Here is a 19,862-nt window from a genome sequence, read left to right on the forward strand (position 1 = left end):
CTCACAATTTATCAATGGAAACAAATCACGATCCCCCCAGAGGGTTGAGCTCTGCACTGCGAAGCTGTCCGCAGACTCTGCAGCATGGGTTCGATTCCTGGACGGCTGGGGAGAAACCCACATGTCCCAGCAGACCTCTCCTGCCTCGCCCACTGCTCTTCTCAGCAGTGTTTTCCATCTGTCTGCCTGTTCTGCTCCCCACTCCAACTCTGGTAAATTCAGTCACCCTCCTGCGCCTCTGGCCTTTACCGCAGTTCTTGTATAAATAAATAAAACTTAAGGAAAAAAAAAAAAAAAACCCTCCCTGGTGGTGCAAAGGGTTATTATGCAGCCTTTGAAGCTGTCCGCAGCCTCTGCAGCTCAAGTTCAATCCACGGCTCACTAGGGAGCAACACAGGGAACAACCCACCTGGCACAGCAGACCACTCCTGTCTCACCTGCTGCTCCCCTCAGCATTGTATTTCAGTCAGTCTGTCTGTTCTGTTCTCCAGTCTGTCTCTGGTGAATCCTCTCACTCCCCACACCTCTGGCCTGTACACCCGCTCTTGTGTGCATAAATAAATAATAAAATCTTAAAAAAAAAAAAACAGCAAAAGAATATCTTTTCGTTCTCGCCTTCCAAATCTATAAAAATGGATTTAATTGTTAACACTTAGTCTTCATTAGAACTCTAGATGCAAAAAATGTAAGTATGGTGTATATTTTAGCTATCATGATCTTCAGTGGGTAAACACGATAGGGGAGGAAAAATACACTAGGAGGTAAGAATGGATGCTAAATGTCAACTATATTCAATACACACTTTAGATTGTAAATTTGTATTTTGTTAGGTTTTAAAAAAATTAATATAATTTATTTATTTATATATATTTTACATCATTGTTCACTTTTTAAATTTTTATTTAAATATTTTATTTTATATAATTCTTACATCATTTTTCATCTTTGCACAATGTATGCATTTTCATTTTGGTTATATTTCCCATACAATTGCACCACCCCCTTATTCTGACTCTAGTCCTTCCTTTCCCCACCCCTCTTTCCCCCCCACCCCGTAGTGTGTCTCTGGTTTATAGTTGCTTGTTGATTTTGATTTTTACTTTGTATTGATTAGTCTGTCTCACTTTTTTAAATATTTATTTATTTATGAATACAAGAACTGGGGTATAGGCCAGAGGTGGGGAGGTGAGGGATTCACCAGAGACAGAGTGGGTAGCAGAACAGGCAGACTGACTGAAAACACTGCCGAGATGGGCTTCCCCTGGCGGCGCAGGCAGTTGAGTGCCGCGCTGTGAAGCTGTCCACAGCCTTTGCAGCGCCCGTTTGACCCCGGCCAGCCAGCAAGGGTTCCACATGGCGCTGCAGACCTCTCCTGTAGCACCTGCTGCTCCCCTCAGCAGTGTATTTCGTCAGTCTGCCTGTTCTGTTCCCTGCTGTCTCTGGTGAATCCTCTCACCCTCCTGCACATCTGGCCTGTACCCTGGTTCTTTTATAAATAAATAAATAAATCTTAAAAAAAAAATAAAAGAAAACACTGCTGAGGGGAGCAGCGGGCAAGACAGAGAGGTCTGCTGTGCAGACCTCTTGTATTTTCCTTCACTTTCTTTGCTATGGGGAATGAGTCTTTAAAGAAAGACTGTGATGTGTGTTTTTTTTCTATATATTTTCTTCTATATATTTTATGGTTTCAGGTCTTATATTCAGTTATTTTATCCATTTTGAGTTGATTTTTGTGCATGGTGTGAGGCAGTGCCTTAGTTTCATTCTTTTGCTTCTGGTGGTCTAGTTTTCCCAGCACCATTTATCGAACAAACTGTCCTGGTTTTCTTTTGTCTTTATGCTGATATGTGTTTGCTTTATAATAACAGTGTCCACAAATTTAGCTAAATGTCTTTTTATGGATACACTAAATAGTAGAAGAAATTAAATGATAATGTTTTAATTGTGTTGATTGTTTAAGTGATAATAACTACATATAAAGGAAAATACATGTTAAAGAAAATAATGTTGCTTCATATAAGGAAAATGGTAAATGTGATAAAAGTTTTAAACCATGCCATATCTAGGACAGACGAGGAAATCAGTAGTTTTGCCCCAAAGAGATTTCTTTCAGTGAGGTGATGTCATCCTATTTTTTATTGGCAAAATAATTTCTTTGAGGAAAAGAGATTTTGTATACATACATACATAGAAGATACAGAGATAAAAATTGAAAAGAGATGAATAAATATTTTAAGACCATGTTCACTTCAATTTGAAAAACGAATTGAAAATTCAGAAAAAGCTGCTTTGTGTGGCAGTGTGTTCCCTTTCCTTGATGATGATTTGAAGATCACGATAGATGGACCCTTGTTCTGTTGTACTTGAGGATGCTGCATAAACATGAACTTTTTTTAAAAATTGTTCTTTCTAAAATTTGCCCTTGGAATGTTTTTAAAATTATTTAAGAAATATAAACGTTTTAAGCAAAACTTATTAAGCAAGATAAGTTTATGAAATTTGGAATTACCATTCAAAGTTAGTGCAGTCCTCTCAGAGATTTGAGCATATTCATAAGAATTATGATGAATTCATGAATTTCAAAATTAAGAATCTCCACATTTATGAATATCCAAAAGGGGGATACATTTGAATGTTTCTTGAACTCATTCATTTTCACTGCAAAGCACTTCTATAAAGATACTTCACTAAATGCCTTCAGAAAAAGAAAAAAAAAAAAAACTACAAGTAATGTTCTAGAAGTTTCTGAAAAATAGCTTGTTTGTCTTCATTTCCTCTGTTTACCACAATGTCTGAAATGTGATGCAAAGCACATGTCAAATGCCAAAGTAAGAAATGAGAGAGGTGATGGAAAAGGCGAAGACGGGGGCCTCCTGGGTGGTGCAGCTGGTTGAGCATAACGCTGTGAAGCTGTCTACAGCTGATTGCCCGCTGCCAGGGAGATACTCACATGGCGAGACCTCTCCTGTCTTGCCCACTGCTCCCCTCAGCAGTGTATTTCAGTCATTCTGCCTGTTCTGCTTCCCACGCTGTCTCTGGTGAATCCTCTCACCCTCCCGCACATCTGGCCTGAACCCAGTTCTTGAATAAATAAATAAATCTTAAAAAAAAAAAAAGAGAGAAAAGGAGAAGAAGGGATGAAGAAATGATACAAAAGGAAAGGAAAAAAGAAGCAAGTAAAAAATGATAGTGGATTGAACCACACAATTTGTCATTTGAATGCATTATTATTTTTCCCCAAACTTTTTATTGTGGAATATAATACACAATCCCCCAAAATAAAGAAAAAACAAAATTAAGAAAAAACCTGAAACCCAGAAATGTGAGCTTTGAAGACGCTTCAATTCTCTCTCAATCTTTTAAAATCTCAGTGTTTGCTGAAACCATTTTGAGACTGTTGGAGATATTACAACCCACCCAGGTACTTTAGCTTACAATGAAGCAATGGGCATGACCTTGACCTCTGGAATGGTCTCAATGTTCCCTGTTCTCCAGCAGCTCTCATGGACAATATATCACCATTCTAAAGGAATGATTTAGTGTAATATTTACTACATAGAAGGCTTAAAAGGAAGGTATTTCTCAGGATGATTCAGAAGAATGGCACATTAAAAATGCACCTTAGAACAGGTTATATAGCAATATGATACACTTCATGGTTACTTAGGTGGAAAAAATCAATCTTGAAGAAAAAGCATGCTTGGTTAGGCAGTTATTTTTCCAGCAACTTATATAACGAACACCACAAATAATTAGAAATACATACACCATAAAATCACTAGATTTCTCTATAGATGAGGGATTTGCATGAGTCCCATTTGGGACTAAATAAGCAACAGAATATTGATGCTACTCTCTGCACACAGAAAAGATTCAGATAAATTGCTTTAACCTGTAAAACCATCAAAAGATCAGTTTGCAGCTGCAAAATGTGGTTTTGAAAAACTAACAGAGATAAAATTCTTGAGGTATCAAACGTTCACTGGTGCTTCTTATCTTTTATTAATAAATGAATAAAATCAGAAGTAGTTTAGATGGAAAAAAAAAAAAAAACATTGGGTTTATACCCAAGTGCATACTGCCTTGGAAATCTGCGCAGATACATTATTTCAAAGGAACAGATTCAATTATAAGTGTATTTTCATATTGGTCTCATTTTATTCTGTAGGGAAAGATAAACATTAAGCTAACTATTCCCCAGACTGAGGGGAAATGTGGACATAACGGATGCTATGTTGTCCCAATCTTTAGTGCAGATCCAGCACATCTGGTGGCACTGTCTGCTCACACATCATCACTGTAATATTCTGGTAAGCATTTGCAATTTTTGTACATTAATAGCCTCTTTATTTAAATGCAATTTCTACACTGGCAAATAAATATAAAATGACTTTGAAAAAAAAGAAAAGGGGAAATACTTTCCATATTACTATATCAAATCTCCATTGATCCCTCTGGTATTTTGGGATGATAATGAACTTAGAAAAAACTGTCATCATATTTTATGGAGGAAATAAACCAAAATAGAATGTGCTCATATTTTTGTAGGTAAGACATTTAAGATATATCTGCTCTTAAAATAAATTAAAATATCTATTTTAATCTCAAAGATGTTGAGAACTCTGCATCAAATATCTAAATAAATTTGTTGTGGAAATTTCTTTCTTCAATTGTGCAATATTATTTGGTGTGTCCCCATTTTCCAATTCTCTCCCCAAATTTAAAGTTAAGGAAACAGAGAATGGAAGAGTTAAATGTGATTCTCAAGATCACTTAGATATATAATAAAAGTTCTTTTTCCTGCTGGTCATCTTTTCTGATTGAAGAGTGTGATTGAGCCACTTCCCTCAGTATCACAAAAAATCGAGGATCGGTGTGAAGATTAGGTCTGTGTGGAGAAAGCCTGTGTTTGGCATAGTAAAACAAAACAGGATGGACTAGAAGAAAGAATTTCCAGAAATCTTAGGACAGTGATTCTCAGGAAATGTACAATAATGTGTTCTTGGGAGTACCATTGCCTTCCCAAGTTGCTTCATTGATTAGTCTAACAGAGTTACCTGGCTTCTCATGAATTTATCACTAGTCAAGAGGGTTATTTCAGAATGGAGTATCTATAGCCCTATTTGTTTCCATTTGCAACTCTATCCATACCTTGGAAAACTGTCTACCTTTGCTAATTGCGATCATGATCTGTGATTTGGTAAAGATTGGAATTATTGATTCTCAAGATAAAGGTATGTATCTTTCTGCTCATCCTTGAGACTAAAATTTTATAATAATAAATGTTGAACATAAATATTGTAGCATTATATGTCAAGGGATTTTACTATAATCACAGAGTTTTGCAGTCATCACTGTTCTCAATTTTAAAATATGTTCAACCTCAAAAGAAAACACTTTACCCTCTAGCTACCTTCTTCAGTGGAGTGGTTCCCTTCCCCTCCCCTCTTCAGCCTCAGTGTGCTGCCTGCTAACATCTCCCAGGCCCTTTAGACAGTGGCAGCAGAGAGCAGTGGTGGTTTTCCCACCTCAGAGCTAGCTGACCCTGGTGACCCCTGGCAGCTGAGGTGACTCCAAGCCCCACAGCTCCTTGTTCAGGGACTCTGGAAATAGTGTTGGGCCCAGTGGGGCAGCTCTGGCGCTGAGGCTCCCTGAAGCCTCAGAGAGAGTCCCACTGTGTGTAGGGTCATGTTGGGCTCTTAGCAGCAGAGCACCCAGGCATTGCTACCCACATCCCACTAAAGAGAACAGAGTGCAGCAAGCCTCCGGTCCTCCCTTTGACACTGCCTAAAAAAAAAGCATTTTTGGTGTGGGCCCTGTGTTACTTAAAATAAGATCTGTTGATTGTTGGTGTATGCCACCACCTCACAAAGATGATGATGTCTCTGGCACCAACTCCTCGAGACCAGTGCTGTGTAGTGCTGACTCAGCACTGCTGACCAACACTGATGAGTGTTGAGCAAGCACTCCATGTCGATCCACCTTTTAGAGTTGTCCACAGCTTCTGATCATCCAGCACCACCTTCTTATGGTGTTGTATCTGGCACTGTCTTGTCAGGCATCAGGTGTTGTCCAGCCTGGACTTCAGACTGTGCTGTGGATTACTGTGGTGCCACCTCAGCAGTCCTACCTGTGAACACCTCCAAGTGCCAAGATGAATTGGATGCTCGCCTACTGTGTAGCTGACTTATCAGCAGCTCCAGGCTCCCATCAGAGCAGCACTATCTGGTATAAACAGCCACTGTTTGAACTATAGGACACTACAGACACTATCTCGGGTGAGACAACCAGCCACTTGTTGCCTTAGAAAGGTTTCCCTATCCCCAATCCCCATGCTTAGGGTGAAACTGCTACAGTGTTTATTTCCAAAGGGGTGAGAATCCACAGACAGTGACCTGTCCCTCACCTTAGCACTGTTTCATAGATACAATACAGATGAAAATAGCTGATCTTGGTGAATAATGGAGATGAAGTAATTGAAGTACTAACAAGAATTTTACTTTTATATTATATTTTTATTTTTTGTTGAGGTAACATTGTTTTGAAACAATTAAAGTTGGGCCTCCCCTGGTGGCACAAGTGGTTGAGCGCAGTGCTATGAACTGTCTGCAGCCTCTGCAATGCCAGTTCGATCCTGGCTGGCCAGCAAAGGTCCCACATGGCGCAGCAGTCCTCTCCTGTAACACCCGCTGCTCCCTCTGCAGTGTATTTAGTCAGTTTGCCTGTTCTGTTCCCCACTCTGTCTCTGGTGAATCCTCTCACCCTCCCGCGAATCTGGCCTGTACCCCGGTTCTTGTATAAATAAATCTTTAAAAAAAAACAATCAATGTTGTTCTAAGAAATAGGATCACACCTCCTCAGATGCACCTTATCACACTATATCCACCACCGAGATACACAAAGTCCTCCACATATTCCATTGTGCTCCATCCCATCTCTGTTTTTGTTTTTTTGTTTGTTTCTTTGTTTCCCCATCAACCTTCCATTTTAAAGGCTCAATTCTACAGTCAGATTTCTAGGGTTTGTTATGGGTTTGGTTTTATCTGGCCATTAGATTTGCTTATTTATTCTCCACACATGAATGATACCATCTATTCTGATTTATTTCATTAACATTATCCTCCTATTCCATCCATGTGTTAGTGGACTGTGTCCCATGTCAGAAGTATGATGTTCAAATATTTCCCTCACTTGATAGTTTCTTGCACTGTACAGAAAACTCATATCATTTGTATGTTTATTTTTGTTTGATTTGTTTTTAGCTTGAATTAGTCTCATTGGTTTATTTTTGGTTTTGTTTCTGTTGTAATTAGATTCAAGGTCACCAAAGAAATGCTTGAAGAAGGTCTTGGAGTTTCGGCTCATTTTATTGATCTTAATCCCTTCCAGCACCATTAATGTTGCTGCAAATGGCATGAGTTTATCTTTTTGATTACTGAGTAATATTCCACACCTTCTTGATTCAGTCAACTATTCTGGGGCATTTATGCTGTCACCATATATGTTCTATTGTAAATAGTGTTGTAATAAACATAGGAGTGCAGATTTTCTTTCAAATTAATGTTTTCGTATCCATTGGGTAGATTCTTAGAAGTGAAATTGCTGGGTCACATGGTGGCCCAATTTTTAATAATTTAAGGATCCATCACACAGCTTTCCATAGTGGTTGGTCCAGTTTGCATTCCTACCACAGTGTAAGAGAGTTCCTTTATCTCCACATTCTCAACTGCATTTTTTCGTTGCCAGTTTTTTGTTGTTGCTGTTTTTAATATGGGCCATTCTCACCAGTGAGGTGATATCCCATTGTGGTTTTGATTTCCATTTCCCTTATTATAAGTGACATAGAGCATTTTTTCATAAACCTGTTCACCTTTTGCATTTTCTCTTTGGAGAAGAGTCCTTTTAGCTATTCTGTCTACTTTTTGAATGGATTGTTTGCTTTGGTTTGTTGATTAATATAAGCTCTTTTTAGATTTTTGAAATCAGTACTTTATCTGTTTACAACCAAGTCTTCTATGCATTTGGAGTACGCTTTTGTGCATGTTATGAGGTCTAGTTTCATTGTTTTTGCATGTGGATAACCGATTTTGCCAGTACCATCTGATGAAAAGATTTTCCTTTCTTTACTATAGACTCTTGACTTTGTTGTGGAGTAATTAACCATATAAGTGTGGATTTACCTGCACTCTTTTTTTCTGCATTCTTTTTTTCTATCCCATTGGTTTATGTCTATTTTTACTCCAATACCACACTGTTTTAATTGCAATGATTTTAATATTTCTTTTCTTGTGGTTAGATGAACTTGTTTCCTGGTCATAGGTCTACAGAGAGCTAAGAGATTGTTCCCTGGAACATGGCAGCAACATGACATTATGGACCTCTGTAGTGGCTTCTGTTCTGACTACAGTATGCCTCTGGACTGTGCATACATAGACCATACCCTGCTAATTACTGACTAAACCTTATAAACTCCAAGTTGAAGAAAAAATGTATTCTTCATTTTTTAAAACTAGACCAATATTTGGAAATATTTTCTGTACCTAGGTTCCCAAATTCTATATAAGCATTATAACATAGTATTTGAATGCAGACTTTGTATTTGCATTCCTCAGTTTTATATTCGGGTTGTTTAAATTTTCTTTTTCTCAGTTTTCTATACCTGTCGTATTCCTTTTACCCCAGTCTGCCTATTGCCTTCCATCCACCATTCATTCTCCTTACACTGGTATCTCTTTTTCTTTGTTATTACCTACTGAGTTTGAGAAGATCAAATTAGTTAATATTGTAAGACAACTCGAAGAGTGCTGGTGTGGTCAATTATAATTTTTATTTTGTCATTACAATTTCTTTCATTTATTGTGACAAAATCCCTGTGTTTTAAAAATTTTATTTATTACTCTTAGACCTCCCTCCTGAAGATCACTTGACTATTTTTAAGAATCATTTCAGTCTCCAGATTGAAAATAATTATATTTCAAATTTTCTTTACATGAATGCCCAATATACACTGAAATCAGCTTTGGGTTTTAAACTCAAAATTAAGATATTCCCCAAAGTAGAAACTTATGTTCATTCTTAAGCATTTTTAATCCTCATTAAGGGCTCATGAAGTCAATAATTTGGTGATAATAGTTTCAGTGCATTTGTGTTTATTTGTAGAACAACAATGTAAAAAATTTTAACAGACATTGGAAAATATTTCATTATTTTGCTGATATCTGTAACAGCCTCCTTTGGTCACTAAAGCGATTGTAAAGGCTTGGCAATAGAGAGACCTGTCACTGTGTACCCTCACAATAATTTATCTATATCAGCAGCAGATTCCAAAGGCACAACGTTTTCATTGCTCAAAAATAATGGTAGGCTTTTGAAATGCACTAACCTCCCACCCATGTGACTGATTTTCCAATTAAAAATACAGTTAGTAATTTGAAAATAAAAGAAAAACATATAAAAATGCAGACCATAAAGTCTAGATATTTTACTAACAAAGTGCTACTAGAGCTTGTTCTAGCTCTATGTGAAATTGATTGTTAATTCTAATACTGTTTGAAGTATTAAAATATTGAAACTAGGGGCCTCCCCGGTGGCGCAGCGGTTGAGCGCTGTTGCGAGGCTGCCCGCAGCCTCTGCAGCGCCGGTTCGATCCCCGGCTGCTAGGAGGGTCCCACATGGCGCGCAGACCTCTCTGCCGCCCGCTGCTCCCCTCAGCAGTGTACTTCGGTCCTTCTGCCTGCTCTGCTCCCCGCTCTGGCTCTGGTGGATTCTCTCGCCCTCCCGCGCTTCTGACTGTACCCAGTGCATGTATAAACAAACAAGCAAACAAACTAAATAAATAACATGCCTCTATTTAAAAAAAAAAAAATAAAAAAAAATAAAATATTGAAACTATAAGCATATTTTATTTTTTTATGATTGCAAATTATTTTTAAACTTTCTTTTGTTTAAGTGACAGAGAATATGAATCTATTTTAGAAAATTTACATGCCATATATAGTTGACTAATTTGAATGTTTGCTTATTTTGTTTTTAGGTTTCTGAGCTTAAAATGACAAATCTATGCTCATTCTGAGACACATGGCTTTTGGAAAGTATAACTCCTAGAGAATGTTATGTATTTTTATTATGCATGTATGCAAATACTTATACTGTATCATTATAAATGTATCTTGACTTGAGGAAAATTACTTATAAATGAAACTGAAAGAATGTTTTAACTTTCTAATGACAAAATTAATTAAATACATGAGAGAGTTTTAAAATACAAAATATTAGCATCTCTCTAGACTAAGATAGTCATTGCATTTGACATTTCAATCAAAATCCTTTCATAAACACTAAAGTCAAAATGTATCCTGTATGTACTTACTTTTTATTGCTTTTAGTCACTATCAATCAGGAAGCAATGTCAGGTCTTACATTTTGAAGCAACGATAACAACAACAAACAAAGAAAAACAAGTCATCACTAAGTCTTTTTATTTTTATTTTTTTTTAAAGATTTATTCATTTATGCACACAAGAGCTGGGGCACAGGCCAGAGATGCGGGGGGTTGGGGGTGAGAGGATTCACCAGAGACAGAGTAGGGAACAGAACAGGCAGACTGACGAAATACACTGCTGAGGGGAGCAGGGGGCGAGACAGAAGAGGCCTGCTGTGCCATGTGGATTTCTCTCTGGCCAGCTGGAGATCGAACACGTGCTGCAGAGGCTGCAGTTTGCTTCATAGTGCGCTGCTTAACCCAATGCACCACCAGGGAGGCCCAAGTCTTTTTATTTTTAAGTGAAGTTTGTCCTATCTGAATTTGGATGTTTAAGGAATTCATTTGTCATTATGTCTCACTATTTTTTTTTTTTATTTCAAGTACTAGGGGAACTGAATTGAATCTAAAGTTATTCTCATAGACATGTGCATTTATCTATCTATCTATCTATCTATCTATATATATATAAAATTTTGGTAGTGTGTATGAACCTATACCACTGAAGCATGTATAGTGCTGTACACTAATATTAGCTAAATAAAAATAATACAAGGGGCCTCCTGGATGGCTTAGGGGTTAAGTCTCAAAACTATCACACCATCATGGGTGTGGCCTGAGTTCAATTCCTGTCCCGGGTGCTAATCCATATGTAGCATAGCAGACATCTCCAGTCTTGCCTGCTGCTTCCCTCAGCAGTGTATTTCAGTAGATCTGCCTGTTCTGCTCCCCACTCTGTCTCTGGTGAATCTTCTTACACCCTCCCCCACACCACACATCTGGCTTACATCCCAGTTCTTCTATGCAAGTATAAATATATACATTTTTATTTTTTAAATTATGGAATCTAAAATAATTTAAAAACTCATTTTAATTAATTTGCATGTTTATATCAATTCGGGAAATTATATCCATATTTTATAATAAGAAATCCCTCTTACAATAACATAAGAATAAATTTCCTTTAGTCATAAGCATATTTAACACAAACAAAAAATAAATGTTTTTAATTCTTATGTCATCCTCCTTTTTCTCCCCTGCCTTCACACACAATGATGTTTCATGATTTTCAGTGTACAAGTTTTGCACTTCTCTTGTTTATACTTCTAAAAATTATCATTTTGGCCCCTGGTATTAGCTAGTAGTAGCAGAGTTTTTCCAGAAGTCTCCCAGAGCTAGAGCCCCAGTAGACAGGTGTAGGGTAAATGATTTGCAGGCTTTTCTGCCCTCCAGCCATTAGGATTGCCCCTGCCTTGCAGTGGCACCTGCATTTGTTACATTGTTTACCTCTGTGGGCCATGGCAGTAGTATTGAGATATTCGCCAAGAGAAGCAGAGGCAAGAGAAAGAATAGGAGAGAGAAGGGGAGAAAGAAAGCCAGAGATTCCAGAGTGAAGACTTTCCAGGGGCCTGGAGGCCTCCTAACCTCCTGGTCCCCCAGGCCTCTTGCCTGCCTTGTACCTGGTTGCTGCACTACATGTAAAAGCTCAATAAAAGCCTGCAAAAGCCACCAATGGCTCCAGGAGTCCTCCTTTACCTGGTCTTCTCAGATGGTAGAAAACCTGCTTGTGGTTCTGCTACTCGTAGGCAGCCTATTCAGCCACCATTTTGTCACCTAAACAAGGTCAAAATTGCCCGGCCAGTTAGGAACAGGAGCCCAACCCTTCAGCCCTTCAAATCAAAGAAGAGCACAAAGCTGGATCACGCTGGGAAGGTTATGCATCACAAGGTATGTCCAGAACGCCCAGGTTGCTGAGGACCCATGCATAACATGTACCTCACAAGGTATGTCTGGAATGCCCAGGGGGCTGAGGACCGATGCATAACACATACTCCCAACTTGTACACCACGAGGTATGACCGGGAATGCCTGGGGGGCCGAGGACCAATGTATGACAAGGGACCCCAGAAGTTGATCAGTGGAATGCCTTGTTGATAAGATTAGAACCATGGCTGGGGGATTAGGGTGTACCATCAAGTAGATAAGAAGTGCCTGGAGGGCAGACTCACAATCTCTAATCTACTACACCATTCCCCTTTCCTTATTCTCCTTAATCTCCTTACAACCAATTATGTGCGTAAATAAAAGGGCCAGGATCTTCAGCAGCATCCTGCATTATGTAGCCTGCTCCATGACTCCCATTTGTCAATGTGGTGTTGTCCGACTCAACACCTGCTCTGAGACCTTCCTGCTGCTACAGCAGGATGCAGAGGAACTTCTGGGGCTGGGCTTAGATTTGAGTAACCTGCAGTCTTCAAACCAAACTTCCCAAACTGCTGTAAATGATGAATTTGGGCTTTACCAAATAATAGCAATCCTCATTAATACAGAAAATCCTTAAACTTTCTCAACATTAATTTCTCCAAATTTAAATCATTTTAAACTTTAATTAATTGTTCTCACATTGTTATTCATTTTTAAGCAATAAATGAATAAATCCCCATAAATCTCCCACCACCTCATCACCCATGAACCATCACCATAGTCCCTTGTGCTCTTCATTCCCCTGATTTGACGCCTCCACAGCTAGTATGTCTCAGATCTACAGTTTTCCTGAAAGTTTTGTCTTTTTCTTTTTTTCGACCCTTTAAACATGACTTTAAGTATGGCACTTGAAGATGAGAGAAAGAAACCCACAAAATCCTTAATTGGAATATTATTTTCTGAGTCATTTGGCAAATTGGCCTGAGCTGATTTGAAATAGGTCTTTTCCCTAACTGACATCAGTAACACATACTTAAAAATACCTATGGAGAAGGGTTCATAGTAGGTCTAGAATGCAGGGAGATATTATTCTGCTATTAGAGTGTTGAGAACCATTCTGGTCTGCTTTTTGGTCAGATAATCAGTAGGAAATTAAAATTGGGAATTCATTTGTTAAATAAGTTTATTTTTTGTATGCCATTCTCTTAAATTGTATTTTTCTTTATTTAAATTTGGATTGCTCAATGTTAGTATATAAAACACAATTCATTTTTGTATCTTGATCAACACCTTTGCTGAACTTGTGTATTGAGTAATGATTTTTTTACTGTTGTTTCCTTGTATTTATATGAATGAGATCATAAAAACTGCAAATAACTGTACTTTTTCTTTGAAATCAGAGTGAATTTTTTGGTATTTATTATTATAAAATAATCTCCCTGCCATCTTGCTTTTGTAGTATTAATATATGTAATGTATACTTCTGTCATAATATCTGTAGCAGTTTTCTTTACACATTTATGTTAGCAATCCCAGTTGTGCGACATGGCACATCATGCACATTCAATAGATATCCACTATATCATTAAATCTACATGTTTCACTGCTGAATGATGTGAAAGATAATACCTCTTGTAATTTTGTTTTGTCAGTATATATCAAATAATTATAAATAACTTGGCAATTTTGTAATTTTGAAGCTATCCAGCAGCATGCAATCAAATCATAAAATGTGTTGTTGTGTTGGGCTTAATAAAGTGTTAAAACCAGGTTTGGTTTCAAAATTTTGACAACCTATCCATAAAATGAAGGTCTCATAATTTATGTTCATTTTCAAGCAAGGGAGATTTCAACGAGATTTACAAATCCTCATTTTCAAATGAGGATAAGGACACATGTTACCGACAAGTTTACAGAAAGTGGAGTCTGTCTTCACAGAGCAGAAGCTAGTAAAGCTTATGATGAAGAAATTACTCTTGGAAATTCTGGTCCTATGGAAGTTAGTGATGCTTCTTAAACAGGTACTATCCTTCAGATATTTACCAGAATTGAGAAACCACAATATTCTTGCTATGTCAGTGATATTTAACACTCAGTCTAAAACACTGTTTCAAATGATTGTACAGCCTACTTTAAATTTTATGAAATTTCCTCCAAATGATTGATGGCTTATCTTTAGCAAGTTTTCTCTCATTAAATATGGAAAGAATGACTGAATATTAGAAGGACGTCTTGTAGTATAGATATGTGTTAATGAATAGCAACACAATTGTAGTAGTAGTAGTAATAATAATAATAATAATAATAATAATAATATGCCCTAAAATAAAAACATTTAGCATCTGTCTTTTCAATCCCCAAACATCAGGATTATCACAGCAGAAAACCTAAGATTTGTCAAGGATAGAAAAGTATGCATTTTTATTATTAAAAAACATAATAAATATGTATACACTAGAGATTGATTTAAAACCATTTAAATGGTGTATATGTACCACATCTTCTTGATCCAGTCATCTATTTTTGGGCATTTGGGCTGTTTCCAAAGCTTAGCTATTGTAAATAGTGCTGCTATAAACATAGGGCTGAAGGTGCTCTTTGGAATTGATGTTTCTGTGTCCTTTGGGTAAATAAGTAGGAGTGGAATTGCTGGATCATATGGAAGCTCTATGTTTAGTAGGTCCAGAAATCTCCACACAGCTCTCCATAGTGGTTGGACCAGTTTGCACTCCCACCAACAGTGCAGGAGAGTTCCCTTTTCTCCACACCCTCGCCAACATTTGTTGTTGCTAGTTTTTTTAATATGTGCCATTCTCACTGCTGTAAGATGGTATCTCATGGTAGTTTTTTTTTTTTAAAGATTTTTTTAATTTTTATTTATTTATTTATACAAGCACTGGGTACAGTCAGAAGTGCGGGAGAGTGAGAGAATTCACCAGAGCCAGAGAGAGGAGCAGAGCAGGCAGAAGGACTGAAGTACACTGCTGAGGGTATTATAGGACAGGGAGAGGGGCAGCCCAAACCCCGCAAACCTGCCTATTCTATGTAGGGTTCTGCCATCCGCCACATCAACACAAAACATATGAGACTTTAATGGGAAGGAACTTTAATTAGGAAACAATACAGAAAAGGCAAAGAATCTAGTTTCTAAATCAAGCACCCAAAGTTACCCATTCCCTCGTGGGTAAAAGTCCATCCATATGGGATCGGCCCAGAACAAGGCCCCAAAGCCTGCCACAAGTCTAAAGCATCTTGCAGTGGGGACCCACAGAAAAGGGTCAGAAACAACCAGACAAGCCTGGAAGGAAAAGAGCAAAATCAACATCAAGATAAAAGCTGCCATTGTCACCTCCCCATGGGTCTCACCCACATCTGTGTCACCCAGTCCACGACCAAAAGACAAGCGCAGTTTCTTCACATGTCTCTAGGCTCCATGCGCCTCCTCCAGGTCTCCTGGCTCCATCCTGCTTCCTTCCTCAGTCTCTTCTGCAGCTTCTCCTCTCCCTGCTCAGCTCCACCCTCCCTTGGGTGGGGCAGGGAACCTCCCCCTTTCCTGGGGACCACCCTGTTACAAGGGGAGCAGCAGGTGGCAGGAGAGGTCTGCGCGCCCTGTGAAACCCTCCTCTGGCGGCCGGGGAGCAGCCGGGGATCGAACCGGCGCTGCAGAAGCTGCGGGCAGCTTCGCAATCCGGCGTTCAATTGCTGCGCCACCGGGGAGGCCCATCTCATTGTAGTTTTGATTCGTATTTCCCTGATTACAAGTGATGTTGAACACCATGGAATATTACTCAGCATTCAAAAAAGGTAAACACATGCAGTTTGCAGCAACATGGATGGCGCTGGAAGGGATCATGCTCAGAGAAATAAGCCAGAAAGAAAAAGAAAAATACCGGATGGTCTCACTCATAGCAGGAATCTAGAAAACTTAAATAAGGGACCAGGAAAATGAAAAACTATAAGAAAGTGAAAATCAAAATCAACAAAAAAATATGAACCAGAGATATTCTACGGGGGTTGGGGGCGGGGAGGGGAGGGATTGGGGTCAAAATAAGGGGGTTGCAATTGTATGGGGACTATAAAAATAAAATTTAAATAAAAATAAAAAATATATTAAAAAAAAAGAAGAAAAAAAGGAAGCATAAGGAGCAGCCACATAAGAGGTGGGGGTCAGCGGATTCCCCTGAGCTGCCCGAAAAAAAAAAAAAATGTTAAAAAAATAAATAAATAAAATAAAACCATTTAAATGTCTTGGTTCTGGCAAACGTGGTTATCATCTTAATATAGAATATGCACTAATTAAGAAAGAATCCAATATTGAAACTTAACGTATAAACTCAAGAAGTAAATAAACCTTGAACTTTAAAGCCCTGACATCTAAAATACACCCAATAGGGGCCTCCCCTGGTGGCGCAGCGGTTGAGCGCTGGGCTGCGAAGCTGCCCACAGCTTCTGCAGCGCCGGTTTAATCCCTGGCCACCTGCGAGGGTCCCACATGGCGCCATAGACCTCTCCTACCATGCCCACTGCTCCCCTCAGCAGTGTATTTCATCACCCTGCCTATTCTGTTCCCCGCTCTGGCTCTGGTGAATTCTCTCACCCTCCTGTGCTTCTGACAGTATCCAGTGCGTGTATAAACAAATAAATAAATAAATCTTTAAAAAATAAAATACACCCAATAAAGATTCAGCCTGAAAAACAAACAAACAAACAAACAACAAAAAACAAACCAAAAAAAAAAAAAAAAAAAAAAACCCTTATATGCATTACTGTTTTCTAAGTGGGCATCACGAACATAAAAACTGACCTAAAACTATGTGTCATGGTCTTAACCCATCATCATGCTCTTTTATTACAAAAGACTTAGTTTCCATATAACCTTATTATATACATAAGTAAGTATATTTCATTACATATATTTATACCTAATTTTTCCCTCTACAACACAAATATGTATATCCCCACAGATTTCACTCTTGAGCATAAGGGATTTCATTTTTAGAGTATAAAGTCATTTATCATAGTTACAATTTTCTTAATTCTGCCCTTTCTTTTGGCACATGCTATGCTGTAGTTCTCTCTAGGTAGTAAAAGCTCCAGTTCACACTTGATTGATTTATTACAGGAAAATGAAAAGTAATTTAAATCATTTTATTAAACAGGTATAACTTACAGCTGAATATATATTATAGACCCTCCTAAAGACTGCTAATCATAATCATTTTCTGAGGTATCGAAGATTTGACTGCTGATCAATTTAGGGTTATAAAATTCCTTCAAATTTCTCCAGAAAGATAATAACCTTAGGTTTTCTTCACCACTTGCACTTCTGTTTGCACATCTTAATTACCTTCCTGCTATATTGTCTTAACTTGATTCTTCCTTCCACTGCCACCATTCTTCTCAAACATTCAACACAAATACATATTACCTAGCCCATACCTATTTATGGAACAGAGTGATTTATGTCTTTGCTTTAACATTCAGAAGGTTACCACTTCTATTTTCAAAGTGAATCTATTGACATTAAATACTATGCTTCTTAATGGTACAATTACCTGATACTTTCAAACTACTAGTTTTCTACCAAAATGTGAGAAAGCATCTTTTTTTCCAGCTTCCTGTCATTCAGTAAAGCCCCTCTATCACTGTAGTTATTATTAATCCCCTAGACTCCCATAATCACTAAGGGATATTCCATTCTACCAAGCCTACATTCTCATTTCAAAGTTTCTTCTTCATCCAAAATGAAGAAGATTATGAACCATAATTATGAACCATAATTATGAACCATAATTCATTCTAGTAAAAAGAAAACTCATGGCTAAACTCATAAAACCTACCATCTTAAAGTTATCTAAATACAATTACGAATCTCTGTTCTAAATTCCATTTGTCAACTTCGAATTCACTGTTATTCTCAATGCACTTACTATTTAACCAAATTTGAGATATTTAATGGGACTGAGATATTTGATGGCAGGCAACAGGAAGTGGAGCCTGGAGTACCAGGAAATGTAGACAGTGACCTTATAAAAGGTGCTACCAGCAACTGCCAGGAGAGGCTGAAATATCCAGACTCTGCAAATCCTGTGAGTGCCCACCCAAACTGTCAGTGCCTACCTGGACCTGCAGTGGCCTGAAACCTCCCACAAGACCCTGCCAGCTATGCAGAGTTCTCACAACTGTCTATATGATGCTGCCAGTGCCAACCCAGACTGGCAGTGACCTTACAGCCTCCCATGGGACTCTGCCAGTGCCCACCTGTAACTGCAGATGCCTTGTGGTCTACCACAAAAAACCCAAACTGACTGGTGAGGACCAAGAACTGTACCAAGGAGTAAACTAGAGTGGCCAGTGGCCTCATGACCTCCTGTGAGACCTGATAGCTTTGAAGGCCAGGATGTGACTGTATTGCACACACTGACCTGGACAAGGAAAGGGTGGAAGGACCCCTTACAGCATCCTGTCCTCTGGCCAAAACCACCCCAACCAAGACCATGTTCCCCTGTGGCTCTCTTCCTCCCTAGTTGTTTCCCCTGGGTTTGCTCTGCGGTATATGGCATTTCTATTGGATATGAGTCTTCTTTTCCTACTATTCTGGTGGATTTACACCTAGTAAATGAATAGTAGGAAAGGAAGACTCATATCCAATATAAACTCCATATACCGCAGAGCAAACCCAGGGGAAACAACTAGGGAGGAAGAGAGCCACAGTGTCCAACCAAGTCCTCAGGGGAACAACACAACACAGAAAGAAAACCTATCTCCAGAACACAACAAACAGTTATGGAAGGTTTTTTTCTTCCTATCAGATAAATAATTTGAAACTGTCACAATCAAGAAAATCAAAGAATTACAGCAAAAAATTAGAACAATGCAAAAAAAAAAAAAAAGAAACAGAAAAACAGATCAGAGATACACAAGAAAACTCAGAAAACAAAAGGTAGCTATGAAAAACACAATCAAAGAATAGAAGATCAAGATTTAATTATGAAGGGGTCTCCCTGGTGGTGCGAGGAGTTAAGCACAGCACTATGAAGGTATCCACAGCCTCTGCAGCATGAGTTCAATCCCCAGCCAGGACATACCCACATGGCACAGCAGACCTCTCCTGACAGGCCTGCTGTTCCCCTCAGCAGTGTATTTCAGAAGATTTGCCTGTTTTGCTCCCCAATTTTTCTCTGGTAAATCCTCTCATCTGTTCCCTGTACCTCTGGCGTGTACCCTATTTCTTATATGCAAAAATAAATGGATAAAATATTTGAAAAAAACAAATTCATGAAAGCTGTTGTAAAATATGGGATAAAAGGAACATATTTCAACATACTAAAAGCCATGTATGACAAACCAACAACTGGCAACATTCTCAATGGAGAAAAACAGAAGTTCTTTCCATTAATATCTGTACAAGAGAAGGATGTTTCCACTCTCACCACTACTATCCAACATAATACTGAAAGTCCTAGCTAGAGCTACTAGGCAAAAGAAAGACATAAAAGTAAAAAAAAAAAAGCAGTAGAGCTATCATTATTTGCAGATAAAAAAATATATAGAGAGAGAACCCTACAAAATACATGAAAATTAATTAAAGCAATAAACCAGTTTAGTACAGTAGCAGATTACAAAATCAATGCACAAAATTCATTTGTCTTCCTATATGCAAACAATCAGCAGGAAA

The sequence above is a fragment of the Talpa occidentalis genome, unplaced genomic scaffold (assembly GCF_014898055.3).
Source record: "Talpa occidentalis isolate TD23 unplaced genomic scaffold, MPIMG_talOcc4v2.1, whole genome shotgun sequence".
NCBI lineage: Eukaryota > Metazoa > Chordata > Mammalia > Eulipotyphla > Talpidae > Talpa > Talpa occidentalis.